Source organism: Streptopelia decaocto, assembly GCF_964273445.1.
Source record: "Streptopelia decaocto genome assembly, chromosome: 1".
Taxonomy (NCBI): Eukaryota; Metazoa; Chordata; class Aves; order Columbiformes; family Columbidae; genus Streptopelia; species Streptopelia decaocto.
In genome coordinates, this window is record NC_138663.1 from 36,819,163 (window position 1) to 36,841,496 (window position 22,334).

The window sequence follows — 22,334 nt, forward strand, 5'->3', positions numbered from 1 at the left end:
ACACTTGACATGGATCAGTTCTATGCCATTTTCCATTTTTGTGGCAATAATGCTGATTTTGAAGAGAAAAGGAGGTGAAATCAAAGAGAATATTGATGAATTCTAATAAGCAGTTTGTTAATATATACTATATTTGATACAATGTGATGGATTCTCAAGAGAAATTTATTTTCTCTCCTTAAAAAGTAGTCTCTTTTAAAGCTGTATCTCTCTCCCAATATGCCTGAATTTACTCTGAATCAGTAAATGCCTTGTTTATTCTAGAGGTCTACATTGAGTCTCCACTGCAGGTCTCTGCTCTACCCTTTGGGAAAGTTTAATAAGATTTTAAGTACTTCCAGTCCCTTTTCATTTATTCCCACTCACCTGAGAATTCCTCTTGCTCCCTTTACTGGTGAATAACGAAAATTTTCATCTTTTATTTTTCTGGAGGCCGAGCAGCTGAGGATGTGTGGCTGGGGTACTTTCCTGATTTAGGTAGTAACTAAGTCTGTGCTGGGAAATGAAATGCTGACTCCGTAATTCCTAGACCCTTCTTTGGGTGGATCACTGCATCGATTGTCCCTTGAAAAGGTGTCCCTTGTTCCTCATAGCACTACCTCTTTGAAAATAGACCAGATCAAAAGAGGAGAAAGCAGAGTGGTTCCTGTGAGATACTAAAATCCAGTTCCTACTTGGCTTCTCATGGAGGAGGGAAGTTCTTCTGTTCATGTGATGCCCTACTGAATCAGAGGAAGATGATGAAAAATGTGGCTCTTTAGCTGAGGAGCATTCCCATCTTTTCATCCACAGCATCTGGCAGCTGCTTCACGTTGTCTTTTCAGTTTCACAGTCAAACCAAATCAAACCAAATCTAACTAAACTCCCTGGTTTTGGCCAAGGGAGAAGAATTGCTTAGGATGCTTTTCTTCATCCGCCCTGACTCTCCCTTCCTGCTCTGGGAGGAATCCACAGCTTCAATAAGGACAGCAACAACTTAAGCCAGCAATAGCATTGTTTAAGCTGTGGCCATCCAGATGTGCTTGTCAATGCTGTGACCTAAACTGGGCCCAGAGGAGATCTAGGGCTGTGTAAAACCACTGGGACAAGCACCACGCTGCCAGCCTCTTAGACCTTTCGAACAGATGAGAGGGCAAGACCTTGGCAAGACCTCAGCATCCATACACTATGTGTCAGATGGCTCCTTTGATTTCAATAGCTTATCTATGGGACTGTTCCAGTGCTTGTCACTGTTGTCTGGCTTAAGACCTGATCGTGCTGTCCTTACTTGCATAAAACTCAGTGCAAATTGTGTCTGAGGAACTCTAAGGTAGTTTTTGCTTGTGTGCCTTGATGAATTCAACAGGACAGGATGGTTATGGTCAACGTGTCCACTCATTTTCTCATTATTTTCTCACTACCGTGAAGTGCATTTCCCTGTTTTGGTTTTAGGCCATGTCTCATTAAGAGTAGTACCTTTGTGGCTAAGTGCATGTTGTCCAAAATGGCATATCATCTGTTTTGATTAGCATGGCTTATGGGGTCATGAATTTGAACAAGAAAGAGGTGAAAGCTGCTTTTGTTTCTTCCCTCTGGGTTTGTCAAAGAGAAAAAAAAAACCCTTAGCATCTTTTCTATACAAGATGATGAGAATGATATCATTCCCTATTAGTTGAAACTGGAAGAAATCTGTTATTTGAAAAAGTTTACCTGTTTCATGTCATTAGACTGTACGGACTAGCCAAGTGATAAATTTTAATTACAGAATATTCAATAAAGATTAAAATATTTCATGTTTTTCTTTCATTATATAGAGCTGTAAGTTTAACCATATGAAAGATATGTCAGCTTTTACTATTTCACATCTTAGTCTCCTATCAAAACTGATTTCAGGTTTTGTACTGCTAAAAGTAAAGGGAGAAATGCAAGCTGCTTTTAATCAAGCTGGCATGTTCAGTGATCACCATCAAAATCTTTACAGTGTTGATCTGAGTATGAAGCAAAGAACATTAATTTGTCTTTTGTTGACTTAATTTAGTGGCAACGACAGCCTTTAAGATGTAATGGTAGACAAGTTTGTGTCATACCACTGCAGCTGCCATTGTACATGTGAACACCCATCTGCTTCAGATTAATTCCTAGGTCAAAACACCAGTGAGGTCTAATGCTGCCAGTTTAAGTCAGACACAATTTGCACTGAGTTTTATGCAAGTAAGGACAGCACGATCAGGTCTTAAGCCAGACAACAGTGAATTAAGTTACAAGGGCTGGAAGTATTTCTGCAAGGAATGAATTGCATCCTATGTGATCTGATCAGGAGTCTTGGCAACCTTGTTTTCCATCAGAGGCTGAATTACCATTCTCTGTTCTTTGGTATAGCACTATGCCTGCCTGTTGTTCTTTACAGAGTAAATTGTCCCAGCTTTGTCACGTGCCCTTCCCCAAATAGCATGCTTATCAAGATCACAAAATCCAGATTCTCAGCAATTGGTTGTTCTGAATAAACCCTGGTGCATCTAACTTAGCACTAGTCTTTACTCTTCTTTACTAGCTGTAGCAACTGATGTGCTTTGATTATTTGCATAATAACCTTTTCAGGTTATCTCTGTGTCCAGCTTTCACACAGTCCCTGTGTGTCTGGAGAAATTGCAGCATTGCATTTGGAGGGAAATTTTGTACAAGCAATTACCATATCAGGGGGAGTAGGATCATCTTATTTAACTGTAACCATCTACCTTAACATATTCCTCTGAGCTTCATCCAGAGTCAGTTGGAAGATATAAACATCCTCAGAGGGGTTCATCCCTTCTGCTGGAGAAGTCTGTCTGGAGGTGCACTGAGTCACCCTTGTGAGTGCCCATCACCTTTAGAGTCAGGCATGTAACTGTTATGGTTAAAGTTGGGAGAGATCATCTCCCTCTGGAATGGATGTTCGGAGAGCTGGGGATGAGTGGGTGTGATCCCCAAGTCACTTCCCACAGCTGTTGCTTTGGAGGTGTAGTAGGAGAAATTAATAAATTTAAGAGGAGAGCTACCCAGTTACTGTCAAGTTCTTCTGCTGGATGTCAGTAAAACATCTGTACACAGAGGCTGGGTGCAGTCTATTTATGGGAAGGATTAGTTTACCTGTGATTATTTTGTTCTGTTACTCCTTGTATGTCACTTCCCTTCCCTTCCCTTCCCTTCCCTTCCCTTCCCTTCCCTTCCCTTCCCTTCCCTTCCCTTCCCTTCCCTTCCCTTCCCTTCCCTTCCCTTCCCTTCCCTTCCCTTCCCTTCCCTTCCCTTCCCTTCCCTTCCCTTCCCTTCCCTTCCCTTCCCTTCCCTTCCCTTCCCTTCCCTTCCCTTCCCTTCCCTTCCCTTCCCTTCCCTTCCCTTCCCTTCCCTTCCCTTCCCTTCCCTCCTTCCTTCTTTCTCTCTCTTTCTCTCTCTCTTTCTCTCTTTCTCTCTCTCTTTCTCTCTCTCTCTTTCTTTCTCTCTTTCTCTCTTTCTCTCTTTCTCTCTTTCTTTCTCTCTTTCTCTCTTTCTTTCTCTCTTTCTCTCTTTCTTTCTCTCTTTCTCTCTTCTCCAAAACCACCAAATCCACTTATGTGTCTCCAGTTATTGTTATCCCAGAGACCTGTAACAATTTTCACCTCTTCCTCTTGAGTTATGACTAAGACTTGTCAGATGTGAAAAAGCTGACAGAATGTGGTTTTTAAATAGATCATTCATCACTGTTCATCCATTCATGGGCAGGAAGAGAAATACGTAACTGAAAGAGAGATGGTGTATGGGTAGTGAGAGTGAATCAGAAATGTTGTAGATGTATTAAATTTAGCTTCAGTCCAAATATTAAGCTAGTCTTTTTCATGTTTCAGAAAGTATGTGAAATTTTCCAAAAGCTCAGTAGGCAGAGATTTTGCTGCTTTTATTTTGTGATTCTTGAGCATTTAGGAAGTTGAAGTCTTTGAGTCTGTGTTAACCATTCTAACCAAGTTAAGGACACCTGACATACTAAATGCAGATGCAAAAACTGAAAGGTATATTTTTAAAACACTCAGATTTAGAAATACGACTGTTCTTTTTCTGCCTCTTACTTTTCAAGGAGTTAGTCAAAATTCCCCTGTTTATATTCTCATTTTAAAAGTGTCTACCCATAAGATTTCTGGTGTTTCCAAGTGCTCATATATTCACTTCCATACTATTCTCTCCCTTTGAGTCAGTGATTTTTTTTGCCCTGCTACACACTTTATATTTAAGGGATTTAAATGGAGTCCCAGGAATACAGTTTTGCAGAGGGATGGGATTTTGAATGTCAATTGTTAGTGCTGATAGAATATCTGGAAACTGCTTAAGACATATTTAGGTTGAAGAGTGGTGGAAAACATGTGTGGGCGAATGAAAAATCTCTTGCATAAAATATTGTGTTGAGGGCATTAGGGCTCTGGAAACAAGTTTAAAAGGCAAGAGGGGAAGATACAGTATTTCACTGAAATTTCACCCCTCCCTGCTTGCAAGGATAGAAAGAAATCCCTGATTAAAAGAGAACTGTCAGAGCTGAGCTTTAGGTCATGAGTTAGTATGAGTGTTAGACTGTGGCAAATTGACGTTACATTGGCCATCACTTACCCAGGTAATTGGCTTTGCTGGAGAAGAGAATTACAGGAGCTCTCATCTTCATCAGTTCTGTTTTCTTTACTGTCTGCATGTCTGAGACTCTTCCTTTGCCCCACAACGATGACACATCTCAAGTGTACCTGGATCTGTGTCATTGAGGCAGTGTGATTAAATAGGGCTGCATTTTACTGGTGAAAAACAGCATGATCCTGAAACGCATGCTGGCAGCTGCTTTTATTCCTTTGGTTCCAGGCATCCCAGTATAGACAAGATAAAAAGTAAGTCCCACTCCTAAAAAAGCAGAGAAATGTACGTAGCAGAACTGTAACCTTAACTCCCTTGCTCTAGTCGCTGTAGAAGTAATTTCTTTAATGATACGTTAACACAGGTTTTCATGTTCCCCTTTGCTTTCTCACACAATGAAGGTCTGTGCCCAAAGGACCTTCTCCTGGCCAGGACATGTCACAGACCAGGAGACTCCCCAGTGGGACATGCCCCCTCCTGGGCTCATGTTCGGGGAGGAGGGAATGAGTTCCTGACCACCGCCCCACTTCCTGGGAAGACTATGCACAAGTCTAAGTCTGAAACCCACGTTGACACACTTGACTGTGTCTGAGTGAGAGTGAAGACACAGACCTTCATCTAAATGCCCTTGGCCTTAAGGTGATCTGATCTTCCTTCATCAGATCAAAGGTGTGGACCATACAGAGACTCTGTCCATCCGTTCCCATCTTCATCTTCCCACAGCGAAGGGGGTTATTGGGAAACTTCAGAAGCTGAAACCCATGAGATTTCCACTGGCATTTTGCCTCTAAGAATGTTTTTACTTATCCACAAATGATTGAGCTCTAATGAATTTCTCATAATTTGTACGAGCAGTAACAGTATATTTCTTTCATTCCTCTGCCAGTAGTTCTTGCATATTTTTTAAAATTTTCATAAACTGTATTGGCCACTGCCAGGCTTAAAAACCTTGCACAGATGGAAGTGGACGATAATGTTAAAATGCCTAAGTAATCAAACATATTACAGCCTGCAGTTCTACTTTAGCATTTGGATAGGAGCATGTTCATATATATTTGAAAGCATAAAATTGGTCTGCTAAAGAAGCTGAAAGAATAAGGCAGGGTGTTCTTCAAATAAATAAAGATTAATAAATGAAGGGCATTCAGGGTCATCTTCAGTGCAATGTAAAGAATAAGATTATCTAAGTTATGCAGACATTCTACCTTTAATTCAGGCTGTATTTATAGAAACTTCCCACCCACATCTCATTAGCTCAATGTTGTGGTTTATTTGTGCAAGTCTGTTTTAAAACTAATGAATGATGAGGAATTAGAGTTACAGCAGTGATAGCAGCTATTTGAAACACATTGAAAGGAAGAGTGAAGAATGCTACACTCCCAGGAAGTGAACCAATACTTACTGAAGCCTGGGTAAATATTTAAATGATCTAATAAAGATCAGTGAAGAAAAAAATAAGAATAATCTCCTGGGATGGACATAGCAAAGTTGATTGTTAAACACAGGGGCAGGAGAAAGATGCTAGTACAAGGCTGCAAATAAAATTATTGTTTGCCCTGCTCACCCAGTTTACATATCTGTATGGATGTGTGGCCTTTGCTATACATTTTTACCGTAGAAAGTGGTAAAATGTTCAAATAGAGGGGGCTAAAGTTGGTCCCAGAGGCTGGGGCAGCCACAGCTAGAACTGTGAAAACAATCAGACTTTTTATTTGGGGACCAAACCTGTACATGGAAACCAGGTTGGGGACATGTGTGTCCAGGGAAGTTTTCTTTAAGTTGGCAAGCAGAAATAAAAGATTTTGGTTTTTCCAATGTATCGAACTGGAGCAGGGTGTTTACCCCTCAGATTTTTTAACAAAAAATTGATAATTGGAAAGGAAACATTTCAAACAAAGGCTTGAAATATATGCTTTCAAAATGAAGAGTCAAAAACAGTTGAGCTATTTGAAATTTGTCCAAATTATGCCATTTTTCTAGTCAAAATTTTCACAAAATTTGATAAATTTTCAATATTTTTTCTAGATCCCTAGAGACTGCTGTTTAAGGCAGTTTTATTATTTAGAAAGAAACTAAAAAAAAAAATCCCAAACCTGCCATCACCTCAAAACTCAGGCCCAAATTAATTGGATGCTTAATTACTGACACCCACAGGTTGGTCTCCTAGATTGCACAACCAGCCGGCTGTGACGGCCTTTCTTTTTGGTGCTGCCCTGGTACAATGCAGCTGAAGCCCCCAGTGACCCCTGAGAATGCCAACAATAGAGATGATCAGTCATCGTACACACAGCTCTCCAAAGGGTGATCACTTTGATTCAGATCTTTCTAGAAAACTACTCATAGTTTTGCAACTATTTTAGACCTAACATGTCTTAGGGTGTAGATTATAAAAAGGGGTTGCTTGGACTAACAGTGTGAAACCAATATTAGACGTGGTGATACCCGTGCTGGACACTGAAGTGTAAAGATTGAACACTGAAAGTTTGGCTACTGAAGCTGTTTTGGATACAACAAAGTAGGAATTCTTCCTCCCCACTCCACCTCTCCTCTCAAAAATACAACAGATCAATGAGATGGTGCTTTGTGCAAATGAAACACCATCCCGTTTCACATTAAAATGTGCAACTGTTTTAATCTGATGGAAGGTGGGGCTCTGAAGCTGATGTCAGATATGGCCTGTACTGAAAATCTGCCTGTCATTAAGCTGCCTACAAGGGAGGGAAGTCTTTTTTTAGGGTCCATTTTGGAATGTGGGTCGGAGGTCCCCAGATCCTCCAGTTCTTTCTCTAAAGCCAGAAGCTGCAAGGCTTGTTTGGGTTTTCTGTGAGATGCTTTATGGACTGTTGCTTGCGGCATGGGAACCAAGTAATTTTTCAGAATCAGATTGCGCTGTTGGCTCTGTTCTTTTCCTGCAGAGATTTGGACCATATTTTACTCCTTTAGTTGTTTCATAGGAAGGAATCCTATTGAGAACACCTGGAGTGATACCATTACAGCATGAGCATTTGAAACCATGGGTGTGCCTCAGCTTCCTGGAGAGCTGGGAAGAAGTTTAGGGGCACACGAAGGCTTTTGGGTTGACTGCAAACCGTTCGGGTACTAGATGCCCTTTAAATTTCAGTGGAGGTTTCTGCTCAGAACAGTCCCTTCTAGTGACCCAAAGCAGACCTTTCCTGCTCCACAGCCAGAATGTGCATTATTTTGGTTGCAATCTGATGAATGTGTGAAGGGTAGAGAGGGAAAACCCAGCAACCTCCAGCATTCCAGTCCTTCCCCATCCCTGCAACTTCCATTGTTGCAATGCTGCGAAATCCGCTTTGCCCACTCAGAACTTGAGTAAACAGGCATTGTACATGTGGGGAGTTATGCAGCATTTAAAAAAAGGTCTGAGTTTGTTGAATAGAATTGGATCAGTATTGGGGTAGCTTGGTGTCAAAGGTTAGATTTTGTCATATCCAAGATAAGGTTGGGAACTGCCATACTGTAGCTTTTCTTGAATGATCTGTTTTAAATTCTCACAACATGCTTAGAGAATGAAAAGTACAGTATGTTTCAGTCCCTTTCCTGGAAAGCACATCCTCTGCTACCTGCTCTCTGAGGAAAGATTTAGCCCAGATAATAACCCAGATAATGTATTTTAAATTCTAAATTTGCACACTTTGCCTTTTGTAATGCTGAGACAGAGCTCTTTGGAACAGAGGGATTACAGGCTTATTTGAATTATAAAGGCAATGACCTCCAGCAGACTTTTAGTCAAATCCGTTGTTCATATGGTCAGCTTATAGTCATGTTTCTGTGATATTAGTGCAAAGATGTAGTGTCAGTGCTGAACTCAGAGGCTTACCTTATTCTAAAGGTAGTCTTTCTGTCAATCAGGGACATTGCAGTAAGTCATCACAGCTGTATTTCTGTCATCCGTACAGCCCTTGCCCTGGCCTTGCATTGCCTCCAGTGGTTGTTTAACCCCTCTAAGTTAACTGTTTCAGCTAGCTAGCACAGAAAAACAGCTGAATTTTCTGCTGGTTAAGTGAACTGAACTTTCTCCCCACAAATGGAGACCAGAGCAGTGAATGGTGAGGAAGCAGCAGAACCAATACAGCTGAGAGCAGGGGCAGGAGAAGGGCAGGAAGCTGATTGATTGCTTCAACCATCTTATGACACCTTCCCTTAAGCCAGCCTTGCTAAAGCTTCTCCACTTTGCATGCAAAATATTAGAAGCTGATTAGAACAGAAGCCTCCCATGCATGTCCCATTGGACCTCCTGACCAGCAAGTTACTGGCTGTTCTGGGCTAAGTGCATCTTTGGTGAAGCAGAGACATCCCTATGAAAACATTTGATTCCAGCAAGCAACCATTTCATGTTTCTTTTGTTTGAAAACCTGCTTTTATGGAAGACTTCCGGCTGACCCCTTGTCAAGATTTTGTATTTTGCCTTCTCTGGTCAAGGTCTCGGTAAGACTTTACTTTTAGAATGAGCCACAAACTCATCTTTCAAACCTAAACAAAGTCTCTGTACAGCTCCTTCCAGAATCCAGTCTAATCAAGGCTACGGTTCCTTGACCTCACACTCCCAAGCACACACTGCCTGAGAGGAAGCTCAGACACCCAGTTTGCAGCCTTTTTGAGAGAAAAAAGAAAAGAAAGAAAGATCTCTTGCAGCATAAGGAAAAAATAATGGACAGAAGACAGTGGAAAGGCTGAAAATGAGAATTTGGACACATACGGTAGTAAAAATTTAATCAAATTAAAATCTAATTAAAATCCATGCCTGCAGCTACTTTTCAGCTTTGCTATTCTTGCTTACTGTCAGTTGGTGTGGACTATGTTTCTGCGGGCTAACGTCTGTTTTGTTAACAATTCTTATTCCAGTCAAGCCTCACCTGCTTCTGTCTCCCCATTTGCTTCATCCCAGGGCTCTCTTGGCAGATGTTTTGGCAGTAAGGAACCAAATAAGCAATTGTGTGTTAGACATGTGAGTCAGTAAGTTCAGAATACCTTGCAAACTCATTCAGTGCTATTTATGCAAGGTTTCAGCAGAGTTTACTTTTGAAGTAAATATTAAAGTGAAATGAGGTACAGCGCTGTCTTTGAATGCAGAGCATTATTTTACACCTTGTCGGGTCTATTTTTTCTACTAATACAGTAGTGGCAATTGGACAAGTAAAAGATGGATAGGATGAACAAAAACAGCGTTCCTTTCCTGAGCGTGCCAAACCTGTTCTGTAAATGTGGCATTAAAAAAAAAGACCCCCAATCACATGGCTGAAGTCAGGCCTCCCAAGGAAAACCTGCACTACAGCAGTTTGCACAGGCTTATGCATCTCTTCATTTAGTGTTTCAGACCCTCCTTTCCCTTGACATTAGAGTGATCATCTGTCTGTGTGCAGCTAATTTGCTGTTTTACTCCGAAGATTTCCTTAAGGAAATCCGCAAAATAGTATCATTGTGGTTGGATTTTTTTTTCTACTTTTTAAAATGTGAAGCTTTTGTAAATGTTGAAAACAACGTGGTGCTGTTCCTTAGCAATGCCTTTATTAATTTCTCTTAAGTAACAACTCTTACCCTTGTTTTGGGCCCTGTGGGTCCCAGCACCAGGTTATGCTGCAAAAATTATCATGGGGGAAGTGTCCAGAGTATGTGTGTGAGGTGCCCTGTGAGAATAAATTGTGCAAGGGAGGAAACTTACCCTTACTCACAGCTCTACACAAGCCTCTGACCTCTTGTCCAGAACATGCAAGAGTATTACAGTAACTGATAGCATCAAGATTCCTTTTTCTAGGGGTATCATATAGCAAATGGTTCAAGTGATATCTCCCATCGCTACCTGCATCACATCTCGGGCATCAGCTAAGTGCGAGGAAACAGCACAAGAAAGGAGCCACGAAATGCGAGCTTTTCCACACAAAAACGTGCACAGCTTTCACGGATGCATCAATGCTCTTGTAGATTTAGTGATGCTCTGTTTTGACTGAATAATGACAATACTATGGCTTTCACATAGCCCTCCTTTTTTTCCTGTAGAAGCCGCTTTGCTGTGCTACCCCTTCATACCCTGTTTTTCTTGCCTGCAAGACTAAGATTTAGCTGCTGATACAGGATTCTAAAAGGCTTGGGGGTAACGGAGTGAATTAAACATTCCTCTTCCAGCTGCTGCTGTTCACAACACTTTTGACAGTTAAAATACATCACACATTCTCTTGTCTGTTTAATATAAACAATTAGTATTTTAAGTGGAGTCCAGAATCAACCGCAAATAGTAGGATCTAAACAGGCAGTTCAGATAGGAAACTAAGCAGTGCCCTAATTTATTAAAAAGTAGTTTGAAGTCAGTTCAGTATATGCCTGACTTACTGTGTACAGCAGCACATTAGGCTGTGCTGGTGGCATGTCTTTTTGGGATGAAAGCTTTTGTTTTCATCTCAAAATCATTTTAGCACAACTTTTTATCAGAAATTTTTAGCATGAAAAAGGCATACAAGATGCAATACTACATACACATACGAAAATCAAAGTATTTTGGTTTTCTTATAATGATTTTTTTGCATAATGAAATAATTAACCCAAGACTAGTTTTGGAGGAAACCTTGTGTAAAGAGAATTTTCCTTTTTCTTTTTGTCCGTTGTGGAATGAAGACATTTGAAATCACAACACTCACTGAAACAAACAAAAAAAATATGTCTTCTGTACAAGTTTATTTCTTTCAAGCTGAAGTAAATATGAAGTAACAGAAGAGCTTTAATGCAAACTTAATTTTAGTATAGAAGCAACATTGTTAGAAAAGTAGCACTCTGAAGTTTTAGGAGTTGCAATTTGCTAAAATTTATTTCCTAAATGAGAGAATTTGTAATAAAAAGTTTATAAATTGAAAAAGCTCCTCACTCATTGTAAAAGGCATCCAAGACCCAATACTGTACATACATAAACCTCTTCTTAAGTGTAGCTGCCGCCTGGCTCCGTAATGTAGAGGAGACAGCATTCTGTATAAAATTGCTTCACACAGCTGCTCTTGGAATCCTCAGTACCTAAAGTCAAGACCCTTATGGATGTGATGATCTCTCTGGAAACCTCTCTGACAACTTCTCCATGTCAAAAGCTAAGCATGTGCCCCAGCGTGAAGCTGGATTGGAGCTAGCTGTACCATTTAGGATTGAAGCCTTTCTCTAGCAACCAGCATTGGTAAAATATCTAATAGGAAGCATTTAGCCTCACTTCTGCATGCTGGGGAGGAAGCTAAATTTTGGATTACAAACTTTATATCAAGGACTGTCTTTCCCTGTATTCTTTGGTAATGATCAGTGGGTTGATTGTACTGGGGCCTGTAGGGTCTACAACAGTGCAAATAACGAATCATAGATAAATTACTTCCCAACTTTGCAAAAGGAAGCCAGGCAATTTATTTCTTTTAAATTGAAACTTCATCTAAAATGAAATTGTCCTGTCAGACCCACACGGCAGCTTCTTCTCTTTGCACCTTTAAAGAAAAAAGGGAGCGGGCACAGGGAATAAAACTGAAAACAGCTTCAGGTTGTTCAATTTCCTGTTTGTTTAAATTTGTCCTTCCTGACATGCAGATTCATCACACTCCTTTCTTGGTGACTACTTCATTAGATTAGCTTAGTTAAGTATTCAGAGGGATTTTTATCTTCTGACTCATAAAATTCTTGTATTCCCCTAAGAATTTCCTGTGTCTGACTGGAATTTTATGTCTTTGTAGTTTAAGCTGGACTCCTTGAAGAAGTTTCTTTCAAAATGATTCTGCTTTTGAGGTCTCCAAACAGCATCTGAGAAGCCAGCTCAGAGCCTGATTCATGCTTTTCAGGAAACCTGATCCATGCCAAAACTTCACCTCTTAAAATCTTAATCAGAAATTTTTCTTAATCTTTTTAAACTCTTCCTTTCTCCCAAGTATATCCCCTTGCTGCCCATGCCCTTTCCAGGTGTCCAGAATATTTTTTGTCCAATTCCAAAAATGCACCGTCGTGGCTCAGAGTGCAGCCTGCTTGCCTGTCCCATCAGGTTTTCATCACTCACTTGCTATAAAGCAGAGAGCTAAGGTTACGAGTATATTGGACCATTTAGCAGTTGATGAGAAATGCCTTTGTATATCCCTTCCCAGCCTTTTTTTAGTTCTTTCTGAGGAGGGCGAGTGCCAGGTTAGGCTGGAGCCCTGGTGTGTGCTGCTTTGAAGGGTTCGGTGAATTGAAAGTGATGCTTTTTGACATGGGAGCTCCAGAAATGTATCGAGTGATTGTAGTGCCAACTCGCCTGCTTGCACAAGAGCTTCATCTGCCTCCGTTTTGATGCTCACTGGTGCCTTTGAACGTCTTTGAACAGGAGGAAGCAGACAACAGAATGGCACCATGCTTGTTTTCCTGAAGTCTGCGTGAAAAAGCAGAAAAAAAAAAAAAAAAACCCCAAACAAACACAAAACAACCAAACTGGTTACCCGTTCGGATGTTAGTCTTTTCAACTCTCCCAGATCGCAGTGCTTGGTTGTGGCTGGAGGTCCTACATATGTGCCCCAAAACACGGCTCCCACACAACCGGCAATTGTATTTATTTGTATGGTTACTTTTCCCGAGTATATTTGCTTATAAAATCAGCAGGTGGAGACAAGGACAAGGCAATGCGCTGCCGCCGCTCCCGCCCTGCCCGCGGGCCCTGCCGCTCTCCCCCACCGAACAGCGGCCGCCGGCGCTGAGCAGCCCCCGGGCGGGGCGGGGGAGGCCGCGACCCCCGAGCGGGCCGGGCTTTCGCCGCGGGCCCCCCGCGCCGCAAACAGCCCTTCGCGGGGCAGCTGCAACGGGGGAACAGCGGGACGTGGCACAGCCTCTTCTCTCCTGTGATGTTCGGAGCAGGATGTCCGAGCAGCCGCCGTGCCCGCCCGCACGGCTGCAGGGCGGGCTGGCTGTGCCCGGGCTGCAGTGAATCCCCGCCATGGGCTGTGCGCCGGCAGGGTGGTGGGGACGTCTGCATGGCCCAGGGGAGATAGCCCGGTGTTACACAGAGTGTCCACAGCTCATGATGTGGACTGCATTTGGCCTGGTGCTATGAGAGGCACTGTGTGATGGAGACAGGGATGGAGTGTTTTCCTTGAGATACTGAAGGCATCTGTCAGAGGACTGCATGCCTACTCCCAGCATCTTGCCCCTCTCCTGCACATTGGCCCGTTTCCTTTTTGCTGACTTCTCTTATTTCTCCTCTTGCTTATTGCATCGGCTTCTTTACCAAGCCCATTACTCCTTTTTATGTATTTCTGTACCTAGAATAGCATAAAAGAAAACAAGACCCCGAAGTGAGTTGGGTGTTTATAAACCAATATTATTTGTCTGCAAAAACATCTAGTGAGTATAATCGATTTCCACTGTGACCATTCCTACTGTGCCTAATTAGAAATGCTCTTAGCTTAGGTTTGAAGCTCATTCCATGCCTTGAGCAGTTTGTGTATGGCACGTTTGTTTTGTTTAAATTATTTATTCAAGTAAAAAATATACTAGAAGGCTAATCCAGAAAAAAAAAGAAGAAATCTAAGTGGTGCCCATGTAAGGAATGTCGCAGGCACCTGAGCAAATAAGAGACTTGTGCTGAGCTGGTCTGCGCAGCAACCGTGTTAGTGCTTGCTCAGGCTTTGGGTGATTCGCCCAGCAGAGCACTAAAGGAGAACAGGTCCTCATGAGATTGTTTTCAAGCACTTTGCTGTTTCTTTCCTTGGACTGTGTCACCGTCTCTGTAGCATGGCTATGAAAAGTTTTCCTTTGAAATCTTTCTTGAAAGAAAATATGGGGTTTAGCAGAAAGGACATGCTTTGCTTTAGAAACTGCAACAGAAAGCAAAACAGAAGGTGAACATTATAATCTGAAATATTAACTTTTCCATTTCAATAGTTTCAGTTTTCAGAAGTTTTCAAAGTACAGCTGAAGTTTTCCACAGAAGACTTTAAGGAAAAGGAGTGTGTGGGAGTGTGTGTGCACATGTATATTGTTTTTGTCAGGCTTTTCTGTGAAGAAAGGTCTTTATTTTCTAGTCAGCATTATTACCTACCTCCTCTTGTTTGCATAAGAGGTTATAAAGATTTAAACCCCCCCACTCGTCCCAACACTAACTCAAAACAATCTAACCCTACAAATAATTTATTTTTTTCTTCTTTCAGGATCTTCCACAGTGCCTACAGCTGTCACGTGCTTTTGTGCATGACAGCGCGGTGTTCAGCTGTGTGTTGTAAAGACAAAGTCTTAGGCAAAGGGCAATGTAAAGCTACCCTGGGTACCATGCCCGAGGTGACAGAAGTACCTCAGAAGTCTTTGCATGAAGCTGCAGTGAGTAGCTTCTGCACTTTCCAGGTGAAGGAGGGCTTCATGGCAAGGTTCTTTATGAGGTTTGATGAGCCTGTAGCTCATGATGAGATGTTCCTGCGCTGGGATGAAAATTCTGCTCTGGAAATGTATCTGTTTTACAGACTAGCTCAGTGGATAAGCTGTTAAATTAGGCAAAGGGCAGGGAAGGGGTGTTCTCTGCCTGTTCATGGTGGCAACAAAAGGAGCCGTATCCCACCCTCCTACAGAGTCTTGTCGTGTGGTCAAATGGCCCTAACAGCAAACCTGGTGGTTTGTGGCTCTGTGTTCACCTTGCTGTTCAGTACTCCATTCTGTCAACCTTGGGCAGATGTTGCCATCTGCAAACTGCCCCAGTCTTGGCCCAAATCCTGACAAAAGCTTTCTTTGATGGCCAAGAAAATTATGTGCCTTCTTAGGTATTTGTGACCACATTCCCTCACCAAGACATCTTATTCAGTATCTAAAGTAAACAGAAGAAAGGGGGCCTTGTCTTATTTTTTGTTTTAATCAGTGTAATAACTCTTTCCCTTGTTTCAGAACTTTACAACTGCAATGTAAAGAGCCTGTTTGTCCAGCTGTAATGAGGAGGGTGCTTGTCTGCCAGAGCACTCAGTGCTGGAGATACGTTGCTCAGTAGAAGGAATATAAGTGCAAAAGGAAGACAGTACAGATGGCACTTTTTTTGAGTTAAAAATAGTTCTGTCAGAATTCCACCTCTGTAGTTTCAGTTTCAGTGTGTAACTGAGTTCACGCTGTTCTTTACAAACTTTATTTCCCAGACATGCGTAACAGTACTACAGGAAAATATTTCAACAAACAAATTGTGGATGTTCATTACTTGAAACACCCATGACAAATTTTTCAAATATGTACTTCATCTGTGACTGCTGTTCATTTCAGTGCCAGATGCTGATTATTACAAGGTTGCTTTTGCTGGGTTTTTACTTTCTCTGTGAACACACTGCATTAGGATTCCAATTTTGTCAAATCACTTCCATTGTATGGCCTGCCAGCTCTACTGCTATCCTGATTTACTCATCCTGTATGAAAGCCTTAGTTATTTTAGTGAATTGTGCAGATAGGTATACCGATTACAAGATGTTTTGCAATACATACATTTGTTTTACCAATACTGCTTTTGGAAGGAAAACAAAAACATTTATTCAAAGTTGAATGCTTTGGACTGAGGTTACTAGGTCAACAGTAAATTTTAAGAACTATTTGAGACATTTCTTGATGGCATTTTAAAATTATAGCTCAAGGTTACACTGCTTCACATGATTCTGTTTGGTTCCTTTGATGCTGAAGATCTACAGCTGACTTATGTGTAAGATATATTTTTAAAAACATTATCTGTGATTTAAAGTAACAAGAGACACTGTTCAGATGAGGGGAGAGACCCATCCTTTGGGAGGAAGTGAGTTGGGTTCAGTAGTTTTGTTGAACCTGAACCAAGAAAGAAACCATTAGTAACTCAATCTTTGTAAGAAGGCTTGAGGAACATCCCAGCTCCTGCCTACCTGTTGATTTTAGCAACAGCCCAGACATTGGAGATGTTGGGACTGTTATAGACGAAAGCTCTAAAAGAGTCGGCTTGTGTTTAGCAGTATTTAGAGCACAGTGAAAGGACTAAGGAAGCAGCTGGGGTAATAGTGGTATTGTGGTACAGTTATGAATTGCTTTCATGCTCAGGAGACATCAGGGGCACTCTCGTTCTGAAAAATTCAGATGTCAAATGAAATTGTAGATGCAAAGTTTCAGATCTCCCTTAACGATCATTTTAAACAAATATAAATCCTCCTCGCAGTAACAAAGAAATAAATCTGGATTGCATATGCCGTTTCATAGTAAGCTGTTTTGATGCTCAGAGTGCCATAGTGGAAGAAAACAAATACTACCTTTATTTATGGCTTTCACTTTTTTATTTCCCAAGTGAGAAACATAAAGAATAAAACAGATGACGATTGTCTCATAAAAGCTGCTATTAGAAGTTCAGTTGTTTTGTAAAATTCCCTTCCCACACTGTTCTGTCAGAGTGGTATGTGCCTGCTGCGGTAACCCAACTTTGCTGTTAGAGACAGTGTGTTAGATATAACCCCTCTCTTTACTTTTTCTTCCAAAATTAAGCTTCATTTTGTCTTTGTTTCCCCCTGTCTCCCCTCCACCCCCCACCTCTCTACCACTCCAACACTCTGCATGTTCTGCTGAAAGACAGGACCATGTCATCATTCTTGTATCTGCATGGTGCTGGAAAGGACCGACTGTTTTCTTTCCAGTGGAATACATATCTAATCTAAAGTTATTTGCTGGTGAGCAAAAATGTTTCTGTGCCTGATTCGGTTTGTAGCTACACTTGGGTAAATTAAATGAACCTCACTGAAAGTAGTGTAACCTGATGGTAAAATATTTGTAAGAAAGAATATTTATTGTGCATTCATTGTCATGGAGATAGTACGAAAAATAACCCAGGATGTTTGGCAAAAAAATGCCCTATATTTGCGCTGGCATTCTACATAATAGCAATATGCGACTTTGTAGTTCTACATTAAACTTGTATGTGAGAAGTTACAGCTGTGGATGCCTGTCTCTTTCAGATTCTGTTTCAATAAACCTGTGAGAAAGAAAAAAGTGAAGGCCCTTCAGCTTTACAGCAGTTTCAAAGCAGAAGCTTTATTACCTTTTTTTTTAAAATCCTATACGCTTCATGTTTTTACACAGACATAGCTTCTCAGTGAAGATAAATGATGAGACTCTACCTTAAAAAGCCTTTGGGTTTTCATTAATCCGCATTAGGTTAAAAGGGAATCAGAATTCTAAAAATACAGCACATCAGAGAAACAGGGTATTTTTCAGGTCAAGATCCTCTTTTCCATCTGGTGCCATTTGGTAGTTCTAACATCTTCCGTCTCCCCCTACTTCTCCATCTGTAAATAACTCACTGAAGTAAATGCTTGGAATAATTACAGCAAAGAATGATAAAATGCAGGTTGAACTTAATCTCTTTGGGATCTAAAATGAAAAACATAACTACAGGCATCACAGTTATTGAAAAACTGTGGAGGTCTCAAGTCGGCAGGTGTATGAAATGAGAATAATGTCAGAGCATTAGATGCTTTGGGATTGCAATTGTGCTGTTCAAAAAAATGTCAAAAGGAGTATTGGTTCAGGAGAGGGAGAAAAAATAGTCTAGCAGGGCTGATTTTCAAAAGCAGCCTGCCGTTTTGCTTCTGCAAATAATTATAGACTCATATTTTAACGGTTAGATGTCTGAGTGCTTGCATCCATTTATTAGGAAGTTGGAGAACTAACTACAACAAAATGTGTGCAAACTTCCAAAACTGGAAGGAGGTTTGAGATGCTTCTAAAATTGATCAATCAATCAACAGCTGGTCTGCTTTCCAAAAGTTTATGGGAACAAAATGTTTCTTTTATTGTATGAGGTCAGAATTGCCCCAAGAATGAGTCCTGGAGGAGCCCACAAGATGGAGTGCTTTAGAGCATCCTGGGTTAATGTGAGAGAAACAATTTCCTTCTGCTGGGGTTTCATACCTCTACCAGGAATGCCCAAAGCGGGATGGACTGTGGGCACGCTGTTTGCTCTTGCTGCCTTACTCAGGCGTTACGACTACTTTGGTATCTCAGTTTAAGGAGAAGACCTGTTCCGTTTGTCAGCTTTCAGGGACTGCTGTGTGCTGGCTGCCTGCATTGTCATATCCACCTTCTGCCCGCTGCCTGTGTAGGTACCTGCCTTAATGCAGCTCGTTAGTAATACAGACCCCATCAGGTGCCTGGAACAGGGGGGCTGAAAGTGAGAAAGGTGGTGTCTCTTTTGAATGATTTGAAACCCTGTGCCCAGGGCTGCAAAAGCAGCATCCAGCACAGGTTACAGAGCCAACATTTCCCTTCCTCCTTGTTCTTCACCGTGGCTGCCCTGGGCAGTTCCAGGCTATCTCTGTGCTGAAGTAAGCATCTTTGACAAAGAGGCAAGGACCACTGTCTCTGCTTTGCCAGAGCAGGGACCATTATGAAAAACAAGAGGTTAGGTTTTAGTGAGGGGGTGTGGGGTGAATTTTAGAAATGCCTTGCAGCTTTTACAAAATATTTGGGGGATGTCCCAGAAGAACGGGACATGACTCAGTGTGTGTGACACCCAGCAGCGTAAGATCCTTTCTATTACTCATAAAGGATGGAGTGTAATGTTCAGTTTACACATGGTTTTCACTTAAGTACTTGGCAGAAGAAAATTTCATTGCTTTATTTAGTGTATTTTAGATCCAAGAAAGGATACTTGTTATACATCTGAAAACTACTCATCTCCCCGGCTAGCTTATTAATGTACCACAAACTAGCCCTTATGACATAGTTGCCTGACTCCCATATAAAGGGTGAACACAAACAAAACAGGCCCTTTTATGTTAGAGCAATTTTATATTGCCAGTGTGATTGCAAAGTGATAGTGAAGATGAGAATGAGCCCATTTTAAATGTCTGTAATGGGATAAAAGTTGCTGACTGTTACTGTGTCATACTCTCCCTCAAACTAAACTTACATTCAAGGATGAATGTATTCACAAACTTTAGCTGCTGTTCACACACACACACAAAAAAGCACAAATGTCATTTGAAGTTGTTCACTCAGCTGGGAGGCTCCCCCCACCCCCATCTTGTCTCCCACAATTACCCTTTGCCCCTTTCCTCCAGCAGCTATTTCTTCCTAGCTGTTATGTTTTACTATCCTTCCAAAGACAGCAGCCTCCACTCCCACTGCCCATCAGATGTGTTGCGCCAGACCTGACAGAAAGCTGCCACCCGCGGAGGGCTGAGCCTCGGCACCGGCGTTTGCAGAGGGTCTCCTCCAGCGCTCAGCTGCTGCCGTGCCAAGGGTGACTCTTTCTCTCTCTCAGCTCAGCAGAAGAGGTGCAACATGGGCTTCTCCCCCCGCATTCCTGCAGGAGCGTGCCCTTTCCAAGCAGCCACATAGCCTTCAAAAGCAGGCTGAGCTGTCTAAAATGCAGAGCAAGCCAGCCATTTTGCAGCCTTATGGCAGGACAGAGGTGGGTGCTCAGGGGGACAGGAGCAGAGGAGCAGCAGCCAGTGGGACAGCAGAAGTTACCTGGGGCTTGCAAAGTCAAGGCCACTGCTGGGTCATTCACTTAGAAAGACAGAAAGACTGTATGAAGAATTCACAGGGATCTGGTTGGCTTTCTATGTCACTGGGAGTTGCCTGAGGTGCAGGCAAGCAGACGGCTTCTGCAGCTTGTTCCTGGCAGCTTTTGAAGTAGAGAAAATGGCCAGAGAAGGCTTAGCAAACTATCAAATGGGTTTTCCACTTTAGCTCGGGAGAGGAAATGAGGCAGCAGAAGGGGATTGATTTTCCTGGTGAGTTTGGCTCATCAACTCAATGAGCAGTTCACTTGTCTTCCTCTCAAGGTCAACAGAGTGACAGCGTGTCTCACTGTGCCCTTCAGGACCTTTTCTGTTGCAGAGTTTGCACAGTTTTCAGTCAACCCTCGTGGAATTACCAGTTCATAACAGTAATTCTAGTGCCTGGCCCGCCGTGTCACTCAAATAGAGATGGCTTGACTGAGAGTTAAAAGTCCACGCTGTGGAGGCAAAGCCCCTGTCTTGGGGACCATATGTGGCAGTGGTGGAGCCTTCGGAACACGTGTCACGTGTATCATGAACTGACAGCCTAAAACTGAAGTCACTCCGGTTGGGTACAAAGGCTACTTTAGGAGGAGCTTGCCTGTTTATGTAGGTTTCAGATGACTTCATTTTATAAAAGTGCATGGAGTGCATCCAAAGCAGATAATTTTTCTGTGGTGAATGGGAAGTCCAAAATGAAAAGTCTGGAGAAAGGAGGATGGTTGGTCTTTCTTTAATGTCAAAGCTGACATAAACACATCTCCTCCAAACCCTTCTCACAGGGTAATTTTCTCAGCAAGACACAGATTGCTTCAATCTCTGTGTAGCAGCCTTTGAAGCTTCCCCCTTATTGCTGTTACGGAGGAGGCAGGGTTGTCTTTGAGAATTTCTGCAGCACTGAAGTGTTCCTCCTCCAAAGACTTTCACACAATCAGATAGTTGGTTACTCCAAAGACCTCCCTCTTAGGAACTTCTCTGCCGTCACACAAGGGCAAAATGATATGTCTGTTTTGCAAAACTAAATTTAAAAAACTAAAAAGGCTTCATTACAAATATTCTGACTGGCTCAATTTTCATTAGACAGAGGCCCAGCTAAAAAGATGACGAATGGTGTTGGAAAGGGGGCACCACTTAGGAGACATCAATTTTTCTGTCAACAGAATAGCCCCTTTTGCAGAACTTGTCATACGTTTATTCCTTTTCTGTTTGTGAAGGTATTTGTTTGGAAGGGATATTTTGCATGAGAGGAAGAATTTATATATATATATATATATTTTTATATATATATATATATTTTTTTTTTAACAGTTGTGTTTGCTGCACTGAGTTCCTGTCTTATGGGATATTTTCCCTGTTCAGAGTTTTTGCTCTTCAGTCTGTCTGGTGTCTTCAACTCTTCCATTTGCAATACTTTTTTGGGAGAAAAAAAATAAGATGGAAACACTTGTGATGGTAGTAGGCACCTTGGGAGCACCGGACTTGAGGCTTGCAATGCCGTCAAGTTGCAGGCTTAGAAATGTGACTGTATGGGTGTTCCCAAAAGGAAGAGAAATGCATTTCTGAGCATTTCTTTTATTTTTTAAAATAGGCTTATTATACTTGCATCCTGATAAGTGTTCTTCCATATTTAGTGGTTTAAGATACAACTGAAGACAGATGGACTTTTTTTCCAGTTTATACACTTCCTTTACCCACATTCAGAAAAACTGATAGCTTCTACACCTCCTTTTACTGTATAGGAAATTTTACTCGCTTTACTTATGGGAAGCTGTATACATCCTTTATTAATCTACATGCAGTGATTCACAGCTGCTGCTGTGTTTCTTATTAGCTTATTGCAAGTCATTTTATGAAATCATCAATAGCAAATGCTTAACAGATATCAGAAAAAACAAGGAAGTTCTGTATATATGGATGTGTGCGTAATACACAGAGAGCAAGAGCTTCCTGTGCATGTTATATTTGACAAGAGACTGAATGAGAAGGACAGATAGGCAGTGGGATTTCAGATGGGCCCTGGTAGATGTTGACATGACCTTGAAGCCTGTCAGGTTCTTACGTGGGAACCCAGCTTCAGGAAATGGAGCATATGATGACAGGTTATTGAGGGGTGGCTGAAAAGTTACAGCTGGGTAATGGATATCTGCTGGGACACTGAACAGATCTGTGTTGTTTTTTACCTGTGTTGTAGAGAGGGGGAGACTTGGCATGAAATGGTTTAGGAGTGGAAGGTCATTATTTGGATGATAAGTGGCC

The 22,334-nt window shown here is 41.7% G+C and overlaps 1 protein-coding gene across 5 annotated transcripts in view; it reads left to right on the forward strand.

The window, feature by feature from the left end:
- MSRB3 (methionine sulfoxide reductase B3) overlaps positions 1-22,334 on the forward strand; it is an 86,417-nt gene that overhangs the window by 55,280 nt on the left and 8,803 nt on the right. The gene's annotated exons all lie outside the window — the stretch shown is intronic.